Raw genomic sequence first — 19307 nt, forward strand, 5'->3', positions numbered from 1 at the left:
GGACTCAAATGCCACTGGGTGCAAGGACAATCGTCTCCCGACTACCACCAGAGTAGAGCAGTCGGGCAACCCCTCAGGATTGCTGCCTGGGTCTGTCTGAGAAAGGTTCTAGAGACCTGAAGTTCCGCGGACCCCCTCTGCCTCTGGGCCGGCATACATTCTATCCCCCCTGCCTCGGGGGAAAGAAGAGCCCTGAGTGTCCCGGGAATACTGAGACTTCCGGAACCACATCTTCTTTTGCCCTCTCTGGTTCAAAGAAAAGGACCTTTGAGGGTTAGAGAAGCGGATCCCGATGGCAGACAGTGTCTTCCCATCCTTCTCACTCTGAACTAATGTCTCCTTGACGGTCTTACTGAAGGTGTAAGCCGTCATAATGGGCATTGGCAAACGACGCCTTAAAGGGTTCGGAAAGCTGACATAACCTGAGCCAGGAGTTATGCCTCATGGACACACCGGACCCAGCCGCTCTAGCCGCTCCTTCCATAGCATGGGAGAGGAGTTGCATGGACGTGTTAGATACCGCTTTTAAAGTGGCCATCCTCATGGAGAACGAAGGCTTCTCCTCCTGCGACATGGACGTGGGGGGGACGGACTCCTCCAGCTCCTTTACTAGGTCGTGTTGGAGTCTAGAGACATGGGCCAAATTATTCAGATCTCTGGTCAAAAAGGTAGCTGAAGCGTACACCCACTTCCCCAGGCAGTCACCATCCATGACTCTCAGTCAGGAGGGTAGACCGAGGAACTCTCCTGGGCAATTTCCTTCTTAGTAGCTGCTGCTACCGCCATGGTGTCCACAGGGGAGCCCTTATTCCAAGATGGCATATCAATGGGGAGGCTCAGGATTTTATCGGGTCGGTTTGGGATAGGCTCCATGGTGTCTGGTTCCTTCCATGCCCGTGAGGTGACCAAATCCACCAAAAGAACCATGGAAGGGGACACCCAGGAAGTAGATGGGCCTGTGCTGAAAGCCTCCAGGAACACAGACTCATTAGAAGAAGGTTTGGGGGCAGTCCAACCTCCACGCTGGCGCAGGATCTCCATGATGTCTCCAAAGAAGACATCCTTGTGATGTGACCTTGGAGAACCCTCTCCATCATCTAAATCCATGCCCTTGGTGAGGGACTCGGAGGAGTCCAAGTGCCTCCTCTTGCATGTATGCTTGCAAGGCACATCTCCAGTGGGACTCTCCAGGGAGCGCTCGCAAGCCATTTGTTCCTAGGGGGGAACTGTCTGGGGCTTTTCTAGCATGGGTTATCCCTCTGGTAAGACAATGGAGAATGTAGACAGAGCCGAGGGGGCGGTCAGGGGTCTCAATCTGATGGAGAGAACCCTTTCTATCACATCGAATACCGAAGGAGAGCGAACCTCCTGAGAAACCAATAAGGAGGTCCGTCTCCCCAGGTCCAACGTGAGAATTGGAGCCAGGCCCGAGGTGGACGAAGCTCTGAGGGAGGGAACCTGGCCCGACAAACTCTGTGCCGATGAAAAGAGTCCCTCAGATCCGACACCCAAGCTCCGGCTCCAAGAGAGGCTCGGATCTGAGCTGGTCGGATCCAAAATGCTCCAGGCAGCTGTCGGCATTGAGGAAGCAGGTACCGTCGGTGCTAACCCCCTGACCAAAGCCAACCTCGGATCTGAGTACTATGAAGCTGAAGGTCGAAGCGAAGAAAGAGAAATGGGTTGAAAGAAAGGAAGCAAGCTCCCCCCTCCAGAGGGAGGGGCTGGCAAGACCCCCATCTGGATCTGTGTACAGATAAAGCGCCTCATCATCTTATCCAGATCCATATCCGTGAAGGAGCGGGTTGACTGTGACGAGGCCACAGACAATGACCTGGCAGGTTGGGGCACCAAGGCCTGAGAGGCTGGATGTGTCTCCTCCGGCTCTGGGGAGAACCTTGGAGATCGGAGCTAAGGGGAGTCATGGGTCAGTGGAGTTTTACTTGGAGAAGCGAGGTCCGAGGATCTCTTCCTCTTTTCCCTCATCTTCGACTCTCTCTCTCCCTTTCTCTACCTCTCTTCTGCTCCACTACCACAGGCTTTGGTACAGGAGGTTGAGTCCCAGCCTGGGAGGGAGGAGAAGCCAGAGGAAGAGAGAAGGGAGAGGCGGCCACAGAAGCCACTGTGACCGAAGACGAGAAAAGAGTCGGAAGAAGACCCTTGAGGGCCAACTTGGCCTTCCTATCCTTTAGGGCGTGGGAGTTGAAGCCCACACAAATACTAGACTCCACGCTCAGGTGGGCCACACCCAAGCACAAAACACACAGAGTGTGGCCATCCGCTGGGGAGAGCTTATGGCCACACTCTGTGCAGTGCTTGAAAACAAGCTTTTCAGCCTTCCTAAATAAAGAAAGACAGCCTTAGAAAAAAAAACAGGCAAGATCTTTCTAAATAATAAACACACACACACACACACACACACACCAATTCACAGCACTCGCTACAGAGAATACTGAGGGGGGGAGAGGAAGCTACTATTTATACCACAAAACAAACTACTCTAACTACCTAAAACCACTAACACTCGACGCACCAAGCGAGGGCAGGAGAAAAGAGACCTATACTAACACTACTCTGAAGAAAACAGAAAATTTAACTACTCACAGAAAGTTTTAAACACACTGCTAGTTGGAGCTCAGAAGACACGATGTGAAGCAAATTGCGGCAAAAGAGATCTGGGGATGGAAGGCAGTGGAGGTGTGTTATGGGTAAGGGGAGGAGCTTGGAGCTCAAAGCTGATGCTAGCAAAGTTGCCGGCTCAGATCCGATACAGATCCATAACCCACAGGTTGAAGACCAAATGAAGTAAACTACTTCAGATCTATTACTTTTCCTCCCCAAAAGCTTGCATAACCTCAAATCCAACTTTACCATCCAGTCTTTGGATAGTACTCCCATCTTAGCTGAACTCCATACAAAACTACTAGGAGTTATAATAGATGACCAACTGAAATTCAATCTGCATGTCAACAATTGTATTACAAAACCCCATCATAAACTAGGCATCTTATACAGAAATAAAAAGTTCTTGTCCAATAAGGCTAAAATTACCTTGTCTCATACCTATCTCCTACCAAGCCAATTATACATCTCTCAGATCCTCTCTAACCTCCAGACCACTCTCCTAACCAAACTAGAAAATACCTTTAACAAAGTAACCAGCTTCGCTGCTAATAAAAGGTATAGCTCTCATCACTGTCGTTCTTTAACACACTTAAACTGGCGGGAACTACCCCGCTTGCTTCTCCTATCCCAGTTTCAGATAATACACTCTTATCCTAAACTAACCTTCTTTCTGCCCTAGCTTGACTCTACTCATCTCTTCATATATTCCCTCTAGGTCTCTCTGACGTTCCAACAAAGACCTTCTACGCATCTATAAACCTAAGAGCAAAATTGGTCAAAACCTTTCTACCTATCACCCCTCTATCTCCTGGAACAAACTCCCATTAGAAATCTGATCCATTAAACAACCAAACATATTTAAATCAACTGCCAAAGGCTACCTAAAGGAACACTGGCTATGTCACTGTTCTCACCCCCCCTTAAACTGGCATCCTCTCCTACTTTCCCTATCCTGCTAGTCTCTTGCTGGCCCAGCCACATTTTATAACCATTCCATCTACCTCCCCTTAAATGTCATACTTCCTCTTAATCCCTCTTAAAATACCCTATCCTGTATAATAACTGTGCACTTTCTTACTTCAGCCTTCTTGCTTTATCTACAACCTTTCCTTTTTTTCATTGTTTATATACTGTACACGTAATGAAAACCTACTCACCCTCCATATTACTTGACTGTACTTACATCAAATTTGAAATATTGTACTTACATTACATTGTATATTTTTTACTTAATCTCTGCATTAGTCTTTTTGTATTATTTTTTGTCTACTGTTAAATATTAAATGTAATGTTGTGGAGCTTTTCTCCCCAGGTCTCCGCTGAAAAAGGGCTATTAGCTCAGCCGGACTAACCCGGTCAACAAATGTAAAATAAATAAATAAAAATAATTTACACAGCTCTCCTAGTGCCAAAATGGTACTGTGCTACTTCTAGGTACCAAAACTTCTAGGTATCACTATTGATAACAAGCTCAAATTTGACGTACATATTAATATGGCCATAAAAAATACTAACAAAAAGCTGGGAAGTCTCTACAAGCACAAATCATTCCTGACCCAGAATGCTAGAACTACAATAGCACAAACACACCTTCTTATAGGTTCATATGTTCGTACTAGGCTATCTGCCCTAGGGCATTTATAAGCCTCGCCAGAGTGTGTGTGGCTTTCACCACCCCTTAGGATGAGAATACTACGCCCTTTTAGGGTTTAGTTTATTGTGCCTCTGTCTAGTAGTGACACAGAGATGACCCCTGGGGTAAACCTACGATCTCCCATCCACTCGTCATGATTTCTCTTGAACAGAGTCAGTAAGGGGCTCTGCCTAACATGGACTGGGATTCTGTTCCAGAGTGTAGGGAGCCTCTGGGTTATGAATCTGTCCCTCCAGCACGTCCTATTTATTTCTGTGTTGGGGTTTAAGTCTCTTGCTCTCGTGGCTCTGATGGATTTGGATTTTCTGAGGTGGAGCATGTCCATTAATTCCGGATTGGACATGGCCTTGTACGTCAGGCACAGATCACCTCTGAGTAGGCGGTATGCGACTGAATAGAGCTGGAGTTTTTTCAGTCGGGCAGCATATGACATATGTTTAAGACCCTTTATCCTCTTGGTGAGGAACTTTTGGGGTCTTTCCAACTGCTGCAGGTGTCGGGTGAGATACATCCCAAATGGGGCATTGTACTCAATCACTGGCCTGATAAGAGAACAGGGGCACAATGACCTCTCTTGATCTAGATGTGAAAACCCTTCATGATAAGGTGGGCAATATAGAAGGTCTTCCTAACCACTTTGGCAATGTGAGTGTCAAATGAGAGGTTACTGTCAACCTGGGTCCCTAGATCCCTGATTACCTCTTCCGTACTTAATGGATTACCACCTATGTGGTAATTTGTGGGTACCTTGTTTTTCCCAAAGGGTATGACTATACATTTTTTGGCGTTCAGCTTAAGGAGATGGCTCTGGCACCAATTATCCGTTTCTATGAGGCCTCTCTGAAGGATGTTTGTGTCCGCTAGAGTATCAATTATGGCGCCCAGTTTGCAGTCATCTGCAAACTTTGTCAGCCACAATCCTCCTATGTTTGCCTGTACCTTGGAAAAATAAATGCCGAACAAGAGGGGTCCCAAGACTGAGCCCTGTGGGACAACGCTTGTGACTGGCTTAGAGTCTGACATAGCTCCATCAATTCTGACCCTGTGGGTTCTGTCCTTGAGCCAGTTTGCAACCCATCCTGTAACATATGGGTTTACATTTAAGCTGGTGAGTTTGTCTATGATGCCCGAGTGGGGTATTGTGTCAAAGGCTTTTGCAAGGTCAAGGTAGGCTGTGTGAACTGCCTTACCCTCATCAATGGCCTTAGTGACCGTTTCAAAAAAGTCGAAGTTTAAAAGGCAGGATCTGCCCTTGACAAAGCCAAATTGAGTAGGATCCAATGTCTGTAGGTCCCCAATGTCTTTGTTTATGAGTTCCATAATGATCCTCTCCATAGCTTTGCAGACCAGGCTCGTCAAGCTTATGGGGCGGTAATTTCCAGGGTCCGTAGAAGCACCGCCTTTGTGAAGTGGGACCACTGTTGTCGTACGCCACTTTTTGGGTACATATCCTGTAGTAAGGCTAAGATTAAACAGCAGCCTTATGTGTGGGTTTAATTCCTCTTGGAGTTCATGTAGCACACAGCCCGGGACACCGTCCGGTCCCATTGATGCTGTGTTTTTAGCTTTAGAGAGGGCGGCTCTCACCTGGGCATCTGAGATGTTAGGGAGGCTACACTCTGCTGGGATAGTTTTTTCTCCTTTTTGGGGGGGAGAAATTTGCACTGAACCTGTCTGCCAGAATGTTGGCAATGTCAGTGGGTTCAGTGTATTTTGTGTCATTTTGGACTAACTCTGAGCATATCTGGGAGTTTCAACTCAGGTTTCTAACACAGCTAAAGAAGGCCTTGTGATTGTCTTTTGTGTCTTTTGCGATTTTTCTCTCAAAGTTGGCCTTGGATGATTTTATGAGTGATCGTAGTTTTTTGCTAGTACTGATCAGAGATGCCTTCCCTTTTAGGGATTTTGCTCTGTCATGTAGTAGCTTCCTCCTCCTGTTGTAAAGTTTGTTTATGGCTAGGGTCCACCAGACCGGGCGCCTGCCTTTGGGGGAATGGGTCTTGGTTTTATTTGGGATTGCATGATCCATGCATTCTTGAAGGTGCCCGTAGAAGACATTTGCAAAGGATTCAGCAGTGTGGGTTGTGGTGTCCACTGGCCCAGGGGCCTTGAAGGATACCACTTCAGTCTTAAGAAGTGTGAAGTTGGCTTTTGAGAAGTTCTTCACTGTGGTCTTTTGTGCAGGGGGTGGGGGCAGGATGTGGATTTCTAGTGAGATTAATTTATGGTCTGATCTTACCAAAGAGGGATATACTTCCGGTGTGGAGCATTTTGTCCCCATGTTTGTGATGATCAGGTCTAGTATATTGTCTCCTCTTGTGGGAATGGTGACTAGTTGTTCCATTGCATTTGAGTTTATGAATTCTAGGAACCTTTGGGCTAGGGTGTTGGGGCTTGAGTAATGTTCCCAGTCTATGTTTGGGTAGTTGAAGTCTCCCAAAATGATGGTATTTGGAGAGACATTCATACTCTCCAGTGTCTTCAGGAAGGCTGTGTGGGGTTCCTGAGTTTGAGAGGGTGGTCTGTAGCATGCTACAAACTGTAAGGCAGTTTTGCCTATGGTTAGTTGCACCTGGATGGTCTCCAGTGCTTCGTGCGTTGCCACTAACCTGGAGGTGTGGGTATCTTTGATGAATATGGATACTCCCCCCCCCTTTGTGGTTCGGTCCAAGTTTTGGGGCCGGAAAGCATGATATGAGGTAAAACCTGATAGTGCTGGGGTGCTCTCTGGAGCCTTGAACCAGGTTTCAGTCACTGCACAGACATCGATGTTCTCCATACGGAGGAGGGCTTCGAGGGCGTGCATCTTGAGGTTTAGACTTCTGGCATTGAGCAGCATTACCCTTAGTTTTTTCCACTTGTGTTTTCTAGGGAGGTAGGTTTGTCATTTGAGCCTTGCCTAAAAAAGGCACTATGGGGGTGGCAAGAGCCTTTGCTAATATCTGGAAGCCCAGGGGTGACAGGTGCAAGCCATCCCTTGCGAAGCAGTGTGGCTTGTCAAGCATGTCATCCCAAGCAGACAGACATTGGATCCCCTTAGAATGACACCAGTAATTAAGCCAATTGTTAAAACTGTTCATTTTGTCTTTGTACTGTGGCATCATTCTTGGTGAGGGTAAGATGCTGCTCAGGGTCAGGGTCATACCGGCCTGGGCTACATAATCAGAGAGCTCCTCTATGTCTCTTTTCATGTAGTCCAGGGAGGTACGTCTCAGGTCGTTCACACCGACATGTACAATGACTGAGTCATATTTGTACTTGCTGTGGAGTGACCTGAGTGCTTGTGTTATGTGGCGGATTCTAGCTCCCGACAGGCAGATTACTGTGACCTTTTCCTTGTTCAGTCTGGTGAGAGGGACGTCAGTGTGTCTGACTATGGAGTCACCTATTACAAGTGTGTCTGGCATGTTGTTTGGCCTTAAGGGCTGTGACTGTTTAGCACACTGACTTTGTGAACTATGTGTTACATGTGCTATTGTCTTGAGGTGGTGGTTGCTTGGGTGTTTGTTTTGGAGGCCCCTGTTGTTTTGGTAGATTTTTAATCAGCGCCTCCGGGTATGTTTTTGTGTTTGGTTTGCAGTTGTGATAGTTCTATGTGAGACTGGGTTTGTGGTGTGCGTGGTTACCTTCTCCTCCTGACTGGTCTTGCTAGTACTGAATTGAGAGAGCTCAGCCTCCAGTTTGGCTATATAGTTGCATCTCTCGCATATATTTGTATTTGTTGGGAGGAGGAGAGGGTTGTCTGTGTACATGAGGCAATTGTAACATTGCCTCAAGATTCCCAGATTCACCAGCTGAACAGGAGAGGACGCCAGCAACTGACCCTTCGACATGCTAGAAATAGTGAAAAAGATTGCTGTGTAACTGAGTCAGAAAGGACCTATAGGGAAATGGGTACTCAAGGGAATTTAGGTGAATGAAGTACTTTCTTTTGTTTAAGAGTGCTTTACCTGTATAAAAATGCTTTTGGGGCAAGTGCTGAGCTTTTCAGATAGAGTATAGGCTGTTTAGATTGCAAGTAGAACAGTTCTAAGGGAAAAATTGAAGAGCAGACCCAGAAATAGTTTAAACTTGATTAATCGGGCTGTCCTATGCTGCTCTATGAGCAACTTTGCGCTAAATGCTAAAAGCTGCAAAAGCGGGCTTTATAGCAGGGGGTTGAAAAGAGCCAGGAATTGACCCAAAATGGACAATAAACTACAAGTTGCTGGGCTGGAACCAATCCTCTAGGGACAAATAGGTTGCTCAGTGCTCCCCACTCCCACTGGTGAACAAAGAAGCTCCCTCTTATCCAAATAAGGATATGGATAATTCTAGTTCAGAAAAGCGGAAAAAAGGATTTTTTTTTTTTTTTTTTTTTTACAGAGAAAGGAGAAAACAGAAAAAGATACAGTAACAATAAAATAAATATAGCGACTTGACTTGGTTTGTGTGTTAGCCAAACAAAAAAAAAAAAATAACTTTTTTTTAAAGCAGTAAAACAGTAAACACACAAACAATTAAAAAATATGTTTTTTTTTTAAATTAAAATGCAGTCGAGATGCAGTAATTTAAAATGTAAGAAAAAAAAATACAAGCCAAAAAAATAGTCACCTCTCTTTTCACCACTGCTTGCTTCTCTGCTGTATGTAGAAGCCTGCAGGACACCACGAGAGTTGAAAAAGAGAAAAAAGCAAAAAAAAAGCAGGGCATTGAAAAAAAAATAGGAAATTGACCCAAAATGGCCAATAAACCAATGCTATGGGGCTGGAACCAATCTCAGGGACAAATAGGTTGCTCAGTGCTCCCCACTCCCACTGGTGAACAAAGAAGCTTCCTCTTATCCAAATAAGGATATGGATAACACAGCTCTACTGTATGCATCACCAATCTTGACCATCCTATCCAAAACAGAAACCAATAAATTGACCTCCTGCTATAATCAGATAGCCAAATTTGCCAACAACAGCTCCTTCAGAACTCATCACTGCCAAAACATAAAGCAATTGGGTTGGCTTGAACTACCAAACCTACTAACCTATAACCAGCTGGTTATCACACACAAGCTACTCAATCATCCAAGCACAACACCTTCATTAAGAAACATAATCCAACAGTACTCCTGTCCTAGGCAACTCCGCTCCACAAATAAATTACTGTTAGCAGTTACCAGATCTCACAACCATGCTGGTGACTCCCTATATTCTTCTTATATAGCCAAAATCTGGAATTCCCTGCCTACATCCTTAACCCTAGAAGCACCCCTGACTAAATTTAAAATAACTCTCAAATCTTACCTCAGCATAAAATGGCTATGTTCCTGTTCCTCACCAGACTAATACTTGTACCATGTCTACACTATTGTAATTCTTGGCTTAACAAATACCTCATGTTTTATCCTCATAAAATTGTATACCACAACTGAAGAATGTTGGCATATCTGTGTTATTCTGCACTATGTATTGTTATTTACATACTTATTGTCAACTGTACCTCACTGATGCTTAATTCCTTTGTGTGTGCCCAACTACATACCTAATGGGCCTAGTTGAAATATGTATCCTTGAATTATCTCTATGTCTGTAAATTGTCTCCTTGGAGCTTTTCTCCCCGGGCCTCCACTGAAAATGGACATATATCCAGTTGGACTATCCCGGTCAACAAATGTAAAATAAATAAATAAAATAAAATAAATAAAGTGGCCGAGTTGGCCAACAATTCAAAAAATAGAACCCATCACTGTTTGTCCCCCCAAAAAAAAAAAAAAAAAAAAAAAACTAAACTGGCTAGAATTCCCCAACTATCTACTATATACCCAGCTTCTAACACTCCACAACAAGGTCTACAAAACTCTAGCCTGCCCAGTACCAGAACTCTTAGGTCAGCAGATAAAGAGCTTCTCTCTATATAAACAAACCTTCTAAGACAGCTGGACAAAGTCTGTATTCCCACTATGTCACAAAAGCATGGAACTCTCTTCCACTTGCAGTAAGAACTACTACTAACCTACCTGCCTTTAAAACTATACTGAAACACATGCTCAATTACTGGCTGTGCTCGTGCTCTGATCCTGGTTAATCTCTTCCTCATATTAGTCAGGACTAATCTCTATCTGTACTCTTTCGACCTGTACTCCATTCACTCAGCATCATTTACTTGCATATCTATATCAATTACCTGTGTAGCTACCATCTACCTCGTATCAATCTATCTGCTTACTTATAACTCAGACAATTTGCTGTTACCTGTATAAGCTCTTATTTGTACATCTCTGTATGCTAATGTAATTTGTGTTATTGTTATGTAATCTGTATAAAGTTTGTACATATCTGTTATCTAATTGGAGTTTTTCTTCCTGGGCCTCCTCTGAAAATGGTTTCTTATTGACCCAGTCGGACATACCAGGTAAACAAATGCCAGATAAATAAATAAATAAATACTCTGAAGGGCACGTGGAGAAAATCAGGTGAATTGGGCCAGGTAATTTACAGAAGGCAGCAGTCAAAAGAAACTCAAGGTCTAAGAAAGGAAGGTGGATAACATGTTGGGTCTTTCGGCTTTTCCTGGTTAGGGGTTGCCACAGCGGAACTCCGGTCCGCTAATGATTGGCAGTAGATTTTTACTTGCCGAGTTGCCAGCCCTGATGCACAACCTTCAACGAAGGTACGCCCATCCACGCATGTCTCCACACAGAAGATGCTTTAGCTGAGAATCGAACAGGACAACGTCTTACTGTGAGGCGACAATGCTACCGCAGCAGGTGGATAACATGGCCAGATAAATATAATTATCTTGAAGATTTACTACTACAATAAGCATATAAATACCCCATATCTCTCAAGTGCTCAGAATTTTACAGAAAGTCTAGATTTTTGCCTTACATTTTTGGTCCATCCCACATGAAATATGTGGTTTTCTGGCAAATCACCTATGACTTCAAATTCTTCAGAAAATGCATGTTAATGCAAAAACCTTTTATTCTAGCAACTTTCCAAGTTTATAAAGGCAATATTTAAAATATGTCCTTATTTTGGGCAATTGTTCCCCAACTGTTTTTGGTTTTGTCCAGAATTCCTGCACTAAGAGGGTGAGAGGTACGAAATACCCTAGCTCAGGAACATCTCATGCATTATGCCCAAACTATGTAATCAGTAGCAAACAACAATTCTATCTATAAACAGCGTGGGTCACTTAACACATCTGAGAAGGCAGAGATCATTGGCAAGAGTTTTTTTTTTTCTTTTTGCCAAACAAAAACTGCAGACAGTACAGCAGATGTCAGCTACACAGTTATCCGAAGCAAATGCACCTGCACATATACATTACTTCATAACAAAATGCTGGCGTACTGTTTTTAGAACAAGGGATTGGAGGCCAGTGTCTCTAATGCATTGAAAGGACAATGGAATCAAAACATAACATCCTAAAGATGTTAGATATACTCTTCCATTTGCAGCAAAATTACTCTCTACTTTCCCTGGTTTATCACTGCACTATTTTTATTTAATATGCTGCCCTAATGCTATTTCATTCTCTCATATTTAACAAGTTTTTAGAAATAACTTCATGATGTGCAAGTTTTAAAAAACACAACACTTTGCTACCAAAGTCTGTAATGTAAAACTCATATTGTGAGTTTAACTGTTAAAAGGAGAAAGCATTTTTTAGAAGTGAAACTGAGTTTAGTCATTTTAATACAAATCCATCACTTTCACATGAAATACTTCTTTAAGGTTGCCTTCTAATTTCAACTTGCACCTTAGAAGAAATGTAGTGTCTAGAATGTACCCAGCTAATGTCTGCATGAAAGATTAGCATCCCATTTTAATACCCATTACTGAGACATGACCATGATGTGAATCAATGTAGATGGCAGAAGGTAAAAGATAAGCTTGGATGATGCCAGTTAAAATGCCCCATGCTATTATAGATAAAACCAGCAAACAAATCTCCTAGAAACAGCTAGAAACCAAGGGAAATTGGTGTTGTGATGAGAGATTTACATTAATAAAGGAAAAAGACCTTGCCATTATTTATTTTATTTACTTATTTTACATTTGTTGACTGGGTTAGTCTGACTTGAGCTGAATAGCCCCTTTCAGCTGAGGCCCGGGGAGAAAAGCTCCAATACATTATACAGCAATTTTTGAAAAAAGTTAACAAAAATTAAACACTTAAAAATTATTTACAAGCCATAGACATATTCATACAGTCATGAAGTAATAATTCATTATAACATAAGTTACTATCAGGTGTAGACATAGAGGAGATATATATGAGAGAAGAGATGAACTAAAGAATAAAAAGTTGTGGCTTAGAAGTGTCAGGTATAAGACTGGTAAGGAGGGATAGAGGGTGTTCACAGTTAAGAGAGTAGAAGATGAATTAAAACTCTGCAGGCTGATAGTGGGCAGTTAGGGACTGAGGAGCAGTTTATGGAGGGTGAGTACAGTGGCAGGACCAGAGAGTTTTTAGGTGTTCTCTAACAGCTTTGAATTGTTTAGGTTGATTTAGTGATCTAATTTGCAATGGAAGCTTCTTCCATGCGATGGTAGGACGATAGCTATAGAGGTTGCATCCAATTTTAGTCTTGGGTTTATAGACAATTAATAGAGCTTGGTCAGAGCTGTGGAGTCAAAGTACTAGTTACAATGTCCTAAAATGTGTAGCATGAGCTTGAATACGTTCATTAGCAAGGCACTGTTAAACGTGCACACCTTTATGTCTGAGAGCTATGAAGTTTGATTTTTAATAATTACAGTGCTTAAAATACTAATAACTGAGCATAATGAAACCCTGATCAATTCCATTACACACTAATATAAGCTGACAAAATTCTAAATCATGTAATGCCAACAATAAACGCCTGAAACTATAAATGGGTATTTATGGCCAGTCTAAAATGGAGCTTCAACTAGCAAATCCTTAACCAGAATGGAATTGAACTCTACAGAAATGTAGTCTGATGACCATAAGAACATCTTCCAAAAACCTTGGGTTTTAGGAAATGCTAGCAGTCCCACACTAGATGAAGTACACAGAGACACTAGACAACAGAGCACCAAAAGCTCCTTAACATAGCCAGCACTAAAACAGTGTATAGTATGATCCTCAAGAAACAAATCATATGCTCAGTTTCAATTGAAACTGGCAACCCCTGCAAATTACACAAGGAACCAGTGACATATGACAATACCAGGAAAAGACAATTTATAATCTGGTTCTGGCTTTCTGCACTTGCTGTAAGTAATCAATATCTATAGCACTCAGCCCAAGAAACTTAAGGTAGTCTAAACTGGCAGACATCAGTTTATCCACTTCTACTGCAAGAGCCTCGTCCATGCATTGCCACCATAAGAGCCTCGTCCATGCACCACCACAAGAGCCTCATCTGTGCACTGCTATAGCAACAGCCTTGTCCATGCACCACTACCGCAAGAGCCTCATCCATGCACCTCTACAGCAACAGCCTTGTCCATGCACCACTACCACAAGAGCCTCGTCCATGCACCTCCACAGCAACAGCCTTGTCCATGCACCACCACCGCAAGAGCGTCATCCATGCACTGCCACTAAAACAGCCTCAACCATTAAGGGATGTCTTAGCCTTGAAATGTTTCCAAGATGAAAGTAAGTGGCCTTCACTAGAGCTGCTGTATAGTCCTCATGTGACAGCAAGCCATAAAGGTATACTGCCCCCCAGTCCCAACCTTTCACCCAGGAAACAAATTCCTGTATTTTCTCCCCATAATATATTTGAGTTCCGAGACTAGAAACATCTGAAAATTTCAACATGGCATGAATTATCACTGCCTTAGTCAGACTTAGATGAATCTGTCATCCATGCAGTCTTGCAATTTTTTTATGTGCTGAGAAAAGGACAGGTACAACTGATTACTACTGGTGCAAAGAAATCAAGGCCTTTCCTTTACCAGTAATTGTACGCAAGCAAGAAAACAAAACAAGCCAGAATCTGACCTTGAAGCCCCTCATATGCCAAAAGGTAAACTGAAAGTAGTAAAGACTCAAAAAGTTCTTAACTAGGTCCTGACTTGTAAGAGGCAAAGTGTTCAAGGACTGCAGAAGTTAAACCAAAATTGGACCAGAAAATGGTCAATTAGGACTCTACAGTCAATAGTACTAAATGCTAAAGAGAGATCAAGAAAGATAAAGATTGAATAACTATGATACCTCACTATTAGATCATTAAGCCCTATATGGATTATCTCAGTGCTGTGATGAGCTCTGAACCCAGACAGACAAGGATCAAACAGACAATGAGAATATAGATCTAACTCAAGCTATAGGCAAACCTCTTTCTCAAGTACCTTTCTGGTAAAGGGAAGGCACTGAGTTAGATGACCATTTCCTAAACCATGTGGGTAAAGAGACAGTTTAGCAGTGGTTTAACACCCGCTTCATTTAAACAATATGGAAGAACACCATTCTTAATGCAAGACCAGACTATTTGGGAAATAAATGCACATACAAATTCAAGGCAAGATATAATCAGCCTTGCATGACTAGGGCCCATTTGTGAAAAGGTAGGATGCATAGTTGGGATAATTCTCAAGTTCATACAGAAAAATCAAGTAACAAACTGCAACCAAATACAGTCAGACGGAACTAGGGCAGACCAAGTGGGATAATCATAATGAATTTGGCCAGTCTTACCAGTGAAAACAAATGTGCTGCCTGTCATTCACTGAGGCTATAACAGTTTTCCAGCTCATCAGTTAAGCCAGGCTACTAATAATCTAAAAGAGCTTGGCAGAATAATCTACTGCTCAAGACATCTCACAGGACAAAAAAAAAAACACTTTATAACCTTATATTTGATTTCCAATTGATAAACAACACAATGACGAGTCAAAATAAGCTTGCTTTTTAACAGGTGCATTCACTTCCTGATGCACTGCATCCCACCCCCTTTCCTGCAAAGCTGAGAAAATTTGTGACAGCACCAGTATTCATGACCAAATAAAGTAATGCAACGCAGTAACCACAGCAACAGACCTGGGTGGTCAGCTGTCCATCCCCTTCACAGGCTCAAGTCAGCTCAACACCAACATTTTACCCAGACGTCCAACTCCTCCCCGTCCCATAATGTTCTGCACCTCCCCATTGCCTCCAGATCTGAAAAGCTGCTTGCAAATGAACACAAGGCAACAACTAGTATCATACTTCTCAGAATATATAACCACTATCGAATTCTCTCCTACGTCTCCCTCTTTCCTGGTGAGGAGATGTGGGCGAGTATGTGAAAGGAAATGGAAAGATTATCCAGATCTCTAATTTTGGAAAGCAGATAACTTTTGTCTGTAATGTGATCTGTTCCATCTTCTTCAACAAGAGGACTCATCCTGTTGGATGGAATCAGGAAATGATCTCAAAGATGATGGTATCCCAAAAAGAAGAGCTACATCTGAAGATCACATTCAGATTGCAGTGTCTTGTGAAAGTAACAGAAAAGCTCCTGCTGCAATTGCACGTCATCCAATGAGTCATTTTTTTAAAGACCAGAGAAAAAGCAGCGACCACTGTAGATAAGTGGGGCAGCATGCTTGACTTTTTCATAATAAGACTTTACAAGTTCTGACAGTCACCAAGATAAGGTTATTTCACATACCTTGGATCCTAGTTTGTCAGAAGCATATTAAATGACAGCTGGGAAATCTTTCTTGCTGACTTTGTTCTATCTAAATAAAAGCACAAGTGTCTGTATACATCCAAAGTGCATAAAAGGTACTCTCCTCTATTTGACACTTTTGGGAAAACACAGGCAAATTAATACCTGATTTAATTTGGTTTTGACAGCTACCTTTGGCATAAATGTGGGACTTGTTCAAATGGACACTATTTCTTCAGAACACTACGTATGGAGGGTTCTATGCACAAGGTTTGAACTTCATAAATTCTTCCTGCTGAGGATACTTCCACTGAAAGGATGGTTTTCCACAAAAGAAAAACATAATGTCGGATTTACCTAATGGTTCAAAAGTTGGTACAACCAACTTTTCAAAACCAAATTCAGAACCTAAAGGCTAGACAGGGTCATTGAAGGGTGGTCAACTTTGAAATGTTCATTTAAGAAATGTTTTACACACTGAGTGAAATCAACAAATTATCCAACATCCCTTGATAAACGAAGCAATTAATCATCAAAAACATGAATCAGGCAAGTGTCAGAGATGTGTACTTTCCTGCAAGAGGTTCACACTGCAAATAAAAGTCACTTATTCTTAAATAACTTCCAAGCAGTCTCTCTACATACAATGACCTGAACAACCCTAAAAGGGCAGGAAGAATTCCTGGTCATCAACAAAAGTGGAAAAACCATGGATTCATGTGGGTGAGTGGTTGTCTGTCTGAGGCTTGCATAATGGGTGGGATGGGGGGTCTGGATAACATTAGATGTACATATCTTTCCACAGGTTGAGGCCATATTGTGAAGCACATTTGCCAAGGCCAAAACAAGGCTAATGTAATAACTCTGGCCATGCAGACAGTCATTACTTGAATAAACCTGGGAATTAAGGGAAAGGGAGGGAAGGCATAAAAGAGCTCTCGAGAGCACCCCTTGACTGCAGCATCTTTAGACCATTTCCCTGACAGAAGTATTAGGGAAAAGACGTTGCTGCACTTGACTTTGGTTAGGGATGGAAGCAGATTGTAACAAGGCCTCCCCTACTGACAGACGGGACTCTGGTGCTACAGTCAAGCTGAGGGGCCACTCATGAGGCAGTGCAAGACAAATATTGGTTTCTAAGAGAAAGCATTCAAATGACAGGACTCGCTCCCAAGATAGTCCAGGATAAGAGGCAAGAATGACCATCACCCTTTTATGTGCCATACAATCATACTGATTGTATGTAGGGAATGTTCTGAAGGGCTTGTGGGGGGAAAATACTGTTCTCATTTCTATATATTGAAGTAGAATTTTTTTTTGTCAGCCATACACCTTGAACCACTCTGCACTGACAAGACCCACCCCCCACTTCCCACAGCAGACACAGGCATGGTGACTGCTGTCATGGGGATCAGATGATGAACGCGCCTTTGCAAGCAAACTGAATGTGTGAACCCACCAGTGAAGGTGTGACACTCAGATTTGTTATGATTCTAATCCAGTCTGATAATCATCTGTAAAACTGATCCCAGTGAGTCCTTAATGTCCAATGATACACCCACTTCATGAGGAGGGATGAGGAGAATCTTCTCTATTACTGCATTCAGTGTCCAGAGTAAACAATGAAAGCCAGAACTCAGTGTGCTTCCACTGATGCTTATCACCTTCCCTTTATAAGGTGGGTGGGAAGGACACTATACAGTAAGGGAAAGGCGATGAAACAGGTCTGTGGAAAAGATCTTACTGATGAAAAGTCAAACCTGTTCTGATAGGGATGGATGGTGGCTCAAGCACAGGGAGTCTTGGCTTGGGAGAGGCACACTGGCAGGATCTGAATGACACCTCCACCTGATAAAATCTTGGCACAGGGCTGGTCAGTGATTCACAGATTTTTCAAGGCTACTGTTGTGAACATTCATACATTCTCAATACCCCTCTTCATGTCGCACCTCCTTTCTCCAAGATGGCCATAACAGTCAATCTTGGAGTAAATCTGTGAATACCCACCCAGTCATCAGTTATGTTTTACGAAATATATAGGGAGTCACACTGCTTAACATGAAAAAGGAAGTTTATTCTAGAACTTTGGGAGACACCGGGTTATAGACTTGTCCCTTTACTATTTCTTTTTCTTTGGTGAAGATTTGGGTTCCTGGCTGTAGCAATGATGGAGCCATTTGATTTGTAGAGGTACAGGAGGTCCAAGACAACCATATCTATAATGGAGTAGTAAAGCAAGGCAGCGATCTCCCCAGAGAAGTCTATAAGATACCAAATAAAGGAATAGAGGTTCCAGACACTCTCGACAGCTCAGAGTCTTTTGGCGTGGGATCTTTTTGGTTAGGAAACTCAGAGATCATTCTAACTGTCTAATACAAATTGAAGATTGTTGACTCGCACTCAAAACCTCCAGAATGAACTCTCCCTAGGAAACACCTGGTGCTCAAAAAAGGGGCTCAAACTATATCCGAAAAAGTGCAGCATTATCAATTTTTGTAGAAAAGCCCATCCCCTCACCATACCATATAGAAAACACACATCAATACAAAATGAAAATATAGTCAGTGACCAAGGAACTTGGCTTGATAATTCCCTCTCTTTTGACCATCATGTGACAATAGCTGTTGAGAAACCATTTTATTTATCACAGCTAATTGCCAAAGGAATATCATCGTGGATTAAAGAGGTAATCATTCCCTTATATTCAACATTGATTAGACCAGCTATCAAGTACAACACCCAGTTCATGATGTATCTCAAGAGACATATTAAACAGTCAGAAAGACCCCAAAGTTTCCTAATAAAAAAAAAAAATCAAAGACCTAAAGTCCTTGAGCTACCAACTGGAAGCTCTTTCATTTTATTCAGTATCATATAGACTTTAGAGGGGACATCTCTGTCTTGCTTACAGAGCCATTAGAGACTCAAATGTCATAGACCTCCTGTTTCTCCACAAGCATAACATCTTCATTAGTACTAAAACCAGGGACCTCAGTCTTTGCTAACAGAAAAATAAAGCATGGTAGAGGGGCAACTTTACAACACAGTGTCTCCCAAATGCCTGGAATAAATCTCCTCTATATGTGTATAACTTCATATCCTCCTTTAAACATAAACTAGGTGAGGGGCATCTATACATTTACTCCAGGACTAACTGTATAACCTTCCTGAAAAAAGAAATTGCAGTCTGAGGGAGAGTTCAGGCAAGGCATGAATAAGACTCAGTGGCCTTAGAATATCTACAAATTTATGAAACCAAAGGAAGTATTTGCAGTCCTACAATATCAAACCCTTTTGAGGGTGATGGGCTGTGCTGGTAATCATCCACCTAAACTACTAGCACTGATATTGGGCCCAATGAGGAGGGGGATGCTTCAGGAAGCCCCAAAGAGTGGACACTGTCAGCTGAAACAACAGACAGGG

General features: G+C 42.7%; 1 protein-coding gene across 2 annotated transcripts in view; it reads right to left on the reverse strand.

The window, feature by feature from the left end:
* The window catches only part of MPP7 (MAGUK p55 scaffold protein 7), a 1877075-nt gene that overhangs the window by 675602 nt on the left and 1182166 nt on the right, over nucleotides 1-19307 (reverse strand). The gene's annotated exons all lie outside the window — the stretch shown is intronic.

This window comes from Protopterus annectens, chromosome 3.part1, assembly GCF_019279795.1.
Source record: "Protopterus annectens isolate FY-2018-M chromosome 3.part1, PAN1.0, whole genome shotgun sequence".
NCBI lineage: Eukaryota > Metazoa > Chordata > Ceratodontiformes > Protopteridae > Protopterus > Protopterus annectens.